Source organism: Gracilinanus agilis, chromosome 1 (genome assembly GCF_016433145.1).
Source record: "Gracilinanus agilis isolate LMUSP501 chromosome 1, AgileGrace, whole genome shotgun sequence".
Taxonomy (NCBI): domain Eukaryota; kingdom Metazoa; phylum Chordata; class Mammalia; order Didelphimorphia; family Didelphidae; genus Gracilinanus; species Gracilinanus agilis.
Genome location: NC_058130.1, coordinates 654,629,270 through 654,636,836, shown reverse-complemented (window position 1 = coordinate 654,636,836; position 7,567 = coordinate 654,629,270).

The window sequence follows — 7,567 nt, the reverse complement described above, 5'->3', positions numbered from 1 at the left end:
CTTAAGGGAAGTGCCCACAGTATTACAAACTTGGGATGTATTAAAAGTAAACAACATAGGCCTTTCACATCACAGGATATAAAATAATTTAAACTCAATGTTGCTAGTAATGAAGATGAACCTATCCTGGCAACAAAAAAATGGCTGATATATTCTTTCATTTTGATCCATCTTATAAAGATATTGATCAATTTCTCCATGCATTTTTAACAGAACATGAGGGGGATAAGATCATAGATCATGTTAATAAAGCCCGAGGGCACAATGTAGCACACTGAACACCTGTGGATCCTCATTGGGCCTATAATGATCAATAATTGTTGCAGAGTAGTACAAAATTATTTTAAAACACATTGCCCAAAGTGGCCTTAAATGGATATTGATGAATTGAGGTGAATTGTTGCATATATTTTTAAAGGCAATAAAGAAAAACAATCAGAAACTAATGATTTACTAGAAAAATCCAGAAAGAATTAAAATGTTTAACTAACAGAATTGATAAACAAGAAAAAAGTTATGATACTCAAACAGTGGAACTTGCCCCTCTCCAAGAGCCTAACTATTGATCCCTTACCTGCCATTTTTGTGGAAAGAAGGACCTGATAATGATGAATGGTAGGAATTTCTTCCAGATAATCAGAATTAATATCTAGAGGAACAATAATTTCAAAAATAACTATAGGAACTACAATAGTAATTTCAGAAATCTTAAATTTAAGAATGATTACAAATATAGACATTTAAATCAAATAACTGATAATCCAAACCAAATGACTCCTCAACAGTATAGCTTAAGTGGAGCTTGTCCCCAAATTGCTTAGGGTGCAAATTCTCCTCAGGGGGGAGCCTAAGGAACTACCCAAAGATTATGAAGGTGTACTGGGGTGTGGGAATCTTGGGACGCAGGAATCAAAAGAAATCACTATCCATTGTCCCTATCCACTACCCTCCCTAGTGATGAACCTCATGTGACTTTAAAAGTTGGCAGTGCTTATTATGATTGTGTTCTGGATACAGAAGCCTCAAGGTCTGTATTGAAGAACACACCTGATTCAATTTTCAATCTCACTGGCTCAGTAAATGTAATAGGGATATCAAGGACACCCCAAAAAGTTTCAAAGCTTTCCCCTAAAATAGTGTCTATAGGTCCCTTGGGTATGGAGCCCTCTTTCCTCTTGATGCCTGGCTCCCCTATAAATTTGCTAGGGAGAGATCTTTTAAGCAAACTTAGAACCACAATAACTTGCTCTCTACATGGTTCCATGTCATTGGATTTACCTGAAGAATCCTTAACTTTTCTCCCTTTACTTCTCTCAGACAACCAAGAAATGAAAGAATCTCCCATTTTTGAGATCCCAGAAGATATACCTGAATCTCTCTGAGCCACATCACTTTCTGATGTTGGCCTACTTAAATTGTCTGTCTCTGTTCAAATTAAAATAAAATCTAGCCCATTTCCTTCCATTTCTCAATACCAGCTTTCAAAGGAGGCAGTTGAGGGCATTACCCCTGTAAAAAATTCATTAATTGACCAAGGCATCATAATCCCCTGTAAATATGAATACAATACTCCCATCCTCTCTATTAAAAAAAAACAATAAAATTGGGACCTGACAGAAAGAATCTCTATCGATTCTTCCAAGATCTGAGGGTGTTAAACGACCGCATAAAAAGACACCCCATAGTTTCCAACATAAACACTATTATTTCTTCTATTCCTAGCACAGCTACATACTTTAGAATAGTAGACTTGTACTCTACTTTCTTTTCTTTATCCACACATGAAAATCCCATGCATATTTTTGCTTTCATCTAGAAGGGTTCCCAGAAATCTGGACCCGTTTACCCCAAGGTTTTGTAGATAGCCCTACATTGTTTACACAATTATTAACTATTGACTGATTCCATTAAATTTAAAGACAGCCATTTAATACAATATATGGATGATTTACTCTTGGTATCACCTAATGCTGGAGCATACAAAAAGGATAGCAAGCACCACCTTTTGGAGCTACATGAGAGAGGCCACAAGGTCTCCAAAGATAAAGTTTAATGGTGTCTCCCCAAAGTACAATATTTAGGTTTTATTTAAACTGTTGGGTCCTGTTTAATTTCTCCTAAGGGTATCAAGAGTATCAAAAAATTAACCACTCCTCCCACCAACCCTTTGACTTTAGTTATCACCCTTTGAATGGAGTTCCAAATTGTTTTCAGGCTGACTGGGTTAATATTTCACTAAATGTGTAATTCCCCAATTTTTCCACGTCTCCTCCAGAATTTGCCCTTTGCCTAGGTTAGCCAATATGAAGTTTTTCAGAGTCCTTTTCATTTGCTTTTTCTAATCCATATTTAGATGTTGGTCTATTCCTTCCATCTCTCCCCACCCCCACCCCACCAAATTATATAAAATATTGACTTCATACTCCATACCTTAGATTTCTGAATTTATAAAAATAGGTTACTATGATTACTTATTGTTGTGTATTGCATATTTAATCCATTTTATTTCTTAGCCAGTATTATATCATTTTGATGAATACATCTTTGTAATGAAGTTTGAATTCTGGAATAATTAGGTTGCCTTCCTTAGAATTGTTTTTATTTATTCTCTTCACCTTTTATTCTTCCTGATGAATTTTATTGTTATTTTTTCAAGCTTTATAAAATGAAATTTAGTGGTTTGATTGGCACTGAATAAGAAGTTTAGTTCAAGGATCATTTTTCTTACATTGGCTCAACCTACCATGAGTAATTAATATTTTTTTCCAAATGTTTAAATCTCTACTTGCATGAAAAAATATTTTTAAAATTGCATCCCTATATTCACTAGGACTGTATAGGCAGGTAGATATCTATGTATTTTATATTGTTTGTAGTTTTTTAAAATATTGTCTATTTTTAATTAAAAAATTCAATTTCTTACCTATATATAATATATAATAACAATATTTCACATAAGTTTTATGAAGTTATATAATCCAAATTCCCTCCCTCCCTCTTCTCTGCCCTCCCAGTTCTGGTAAACAATTTGATCTTGATTATACAAATATTATCATTAAAATATATTTCATTATTTTTCATTTTTGTACTTGAATAATCTTACAAAACCCAAACTCCCAAATGTATACCCAAATCAAAAAATAAAAAAAAATCATAAGCTTTCCACTGCATTCCAACTGCAACTCCTGTAGGTAGATAGCATTCTCTGTCATAATTTCTTCAGAATTATCTTGGATCATTGTATTGCTGAGAGTAGATAAGTCTTTCATAGCTTATTATTCCACAATATTGCTATTGCTGTGTACAATATTTTTCTGGTTCTGGTTATTTCACTTTGCATAATTTCCTGTAAGTCTTTCCAATTCTTTCTGAACTCATTGCATTCATAATTTCTTATAGCTCAATAGTTTCCCATCACCATTATGTGCCACAATTTGTTCAGTCATTCCCCAAATAATGGACATTCCATCAGTTTCCAATTATTTGCACCCACAAAGAGATCATTTAAAATATTTTTATACAATCAGATCCTTTCAATTTTTAAAAAAATCTCTTTTGGATATAGACCTAATAGTGGTATTTCTGGATCAAAAGTCAACATTTGTTTATAGACCTTTGGGCATAATTCCAAAATGCTCTCTTGAATGGTGGGTTCAGTTCATAACTCCACCAGTAATCTATTAGTGTACCAATTTTGCCACATCCCCTCTAATATTTATCATTTTTCTTTACTAACATATTGGCCAATCTGATAGTAACTGTTTTAATTTGCATTTCTAAAATAAAGAGAGATTTTGAATATTTTTATGTGGTTATTGATAACTTTGATTTCTTCTTATAAAACTGTATATTCTTATCCCATTACAATTGTCAGTTGGATAACTATTTGGATTCTTATGAATTTGATTTAGTTCTTTACATATTTGATAAATGAGACCTCAATCAGATAAATTTGTAATTATTTTTTTCTTCATTTGTTGTTTCCCTTCTAATCTTGGTGGCATCGGTTTTGTTTGTAAAAAAGAAAACAAAAACACCCTAATCAAAATTATTCATTTTACATCTTGTAATGTTCCATATATATTGTTTGGTGTTAAATTCTTCTCTTCTCCATGGATATGACAGGTAAACTATTCTATGTTTCCCCATTTTACTTATAATATCACTATCAACATCTAAATCACATACTTATTTTGACCTTTTGGCAAAGGTTGTAAGATATTGATCTATATCTAATTTTTGCCATATTGTTTTCCAATTTTTCCTTCTGTTTTTGTCAAATAATGAGTTCTTATCCCCAAATCTGAGATCATCTTTGGATTTAGCAAACACTAAATTGCTAAGGACATTTACCTCCTAAACTATTGCATTGATCTACCATTCTATTTCTTAGCCACTACCAAATTGTTTTAATGATTACTGCTTTATAGTATAATTTAAAATCTTATAAGGCTACCATCCTTCACATTATTTTCATTAGTTGTCTTGATCTTTTGTTCTTTCAGATGAATTTTTTTTCTAGTACTACCAAATATGTATTGGTAATTTATTGGTATGGCACTGAATGAGTAAATTAATTTAGATAGGATTGTCGTTTTTATTCTATTAGCTTACCCTAACCCATGAACAATTAATGTTTCCCAAATTGTTTATATTTAATTTTATTTTTGTAAAACATGTTTTGAAATTTTATTCATATAATTATTGTCTTTCTTTTGCCAAATAGATTTCCAAGTATTTTATATTGTCTAGATTGATTTTATATAGAATATTTCTTTCAAACTCTTGCTCTTTTGCTTTGTTGGAAATATATAGAAATGCTCATGATTTATATGGGTTTATTTTGTGTCCTGAAATTTTGTTAAAGTTATTAATTACTTCAGTATTTTTTCATTGATTTTCTACTTTCTCTAAGTATATTATCATATCATACACAAAGAGTGATGCTTTAGTTTCTTCATTACCTACCTTCAATTCTGTTTTTTAAAAAAAAACAAACGCTTTTTTTCATTAGATTTTTCTGCCTCTTTTTACAGTTGACCAATTTTGCTTGTTAAGCTATTATTTTCTTTGTATTTTACTTTCATTTCTTTCCCCTATTTTCTCCTACCTCTAATATCTGATTTTTAAATTGCTTTCTGAATTCTTCCATCATCCAAGACCAATTCCTATTTTTGTTTGAAATTTTTAATATGGTTACTTTAATCTCTCTGTTTCCTTTTGGATCTGTGGCTTGCTCTTTGTCTCCATAGAAATTTTGTATGTCTAGGTGTTTCTTTTGCTGTTTGCTCATTTTCTCAAGGTTTTTTCTTCCCCTCCCCCCTCCCTGTGAAATAGAAGGTCTGTAAACCGTTAATTCTATTTCCTCTGTTGATGGCTTATAGTATTTAGAGCAGGATGAGCTATTTTGCCCTGAGACTAGGGACTTCACAGAAGGCTTGAAAGCACTAAGGGCTTCAGACTTTGGAGCCTCAATGAAGGCTTTTGCTGTGTAAGAGGGGAAAAGGAGTTTTTTTGGTTCAATATATTAAAAGATGGTCACCAGAGAATTGAACTATTATTAATCCTCAATTAAGAATAATCTCCAGGACTTTGGACTTCAAGAGTTGGGTGTGGAATGTTCTGCTTTTAGCTTAGGCAAGTTATTGGGATTCTGAAATTGCCCTATTCCCAGACTTATAAGCTGGTGCATTAGTTAGGGAGTGAATAGTCCTTATTGTGCAGTTTTATCACTAGTTTCCCCCTTATTCAGTGAAAATTGAATCTATTTGCCTGTCTTTCAAGTTGCTTTCCACAGTACAGCCCACTCACTTCATCCTGTTGTTAGTTTGGTGACTCCTGTTAAATTGAGATGCTATTTTTAGATCAGTTTGAGAGTATTCTCGGAGCGGTTTCAGCTTTTGCTAGAAATAGGTCCACATCTTTGTGCAACCCCTGTAGTTTATTTTGTTTTGTTTCTTTTTTTTTACCTCTTGCCACTGGCTTTTTTCTGGTAGTATATAGAATTGTTAATAGTTATATTTGGTTATTTATATTTTACATCTTTGTTATTATTGTTTCCATTAGGTTTTTAGTTGATTATATGGGGTGTTCTCAGTATATCTTATCATCTGCATAGAAGTTTCCTTATTGTCTATTTTCATTCAATCAATTTATTTTTCCTTCATTATTACTATAGCTAAAAATTCTAGTACAATGTTAAAATACCAGTTTTGATCATGGATAGACTTGCTTCACTCCTGACCTTATCAAAAAGGTCTCAAGTTTATCCCAATTACAGATAAGGATTGTTCTTCATTATGCCCAGATACTATTAATAATTTTTAGAAGTATTTAATTGATTCCTATGCTTTTTAGTCATTTTAATATGAATTGGTGTTATATTATTTCATAAACTTTCCCCTACATATTGATATAATCATAAGAATTTTGTAGTTTTTATTTTCATATGGTCATTGATGGTGACACTTATCAAGATATTGAACCAGCCATAAATTCCTGGTATAAATCCTACTTGGTCATAATGTATGAACTTTGTGATATTGCTCTCCTTGCTATTATTTTTGTAATTTCATTGCATTGATATTCATTGGTCTATAGTTTGCTTTCTCTATTTTTGCTCTCCTTGCTTTTGGTATCAAAACCATATTTATGTCCTAAAAGGAATTGCTAAGACTCCTTATTTGCCTATGAAAAAAAGTTTATATATTATCAAGAAGGTAAGAAATGTAATATCAATTATACATGTGAAATCATGCAAAACATTTCCATATTAGTCATGTTTTCAAAAAGAAAAAAAAATTAAAATAAAGTGAAAAAATGCTTCAGTTTACATTTAGACTTCATTTGTTCTCTCTCTGGAAATGGATAGCATGTCACATTGCAAGTCCTTTGTAACTGTATTGCAAGGAGGACCAAAGTCATTTAGAGTTGATCATCATACAATATCAAAATTTTTTCCATATTAAAAATTTTCCATATTAAAAATTGACACAATTTTTAATAATTATTTTATGATTTTTTGTGATCCACATTCTCCTCTCCCTGCTACTCTCTTCCACAAGTTAGCAGCAAGATATTGTTTGTTCAAGTGTTATTATATAATAAATATTTCCATGTTTGCCATATTCTGAAAGAAAACATATCACTTCAGTAAAGAAAATGTGATGGAAGAAATAAAATAAAGAAGGATATGCTTCAATCTGTATTCATGCACTGTCAGTTCTTTCCATATTGGTGGATTTTTTTTCTAGCATGAGTCCTTTGGAATTGTCCTAGATCCTTCTATTGCTAATAAGTAAAGTCCTTAACAGTTGATCACCATAGTTTATTGCTATTATTGTTTAAAGTGTTCTCCTGGTTTGTATCACTTCCCTTTCCATCACTTCATAAAAGTCTTTTCAGGTTTTTTTGTGATCATCTTGCTTATCATTTCTTATGACACACTAGTATTTAATTACAGTAAAAAACCACAACATGTTCAGCCATTACCCAATTGATGAGTATCTCTTCAGAGCTTTTTGCTACCACAAAAAGTTCTGGTAGGCATATTTTTGTTTAAATGGGT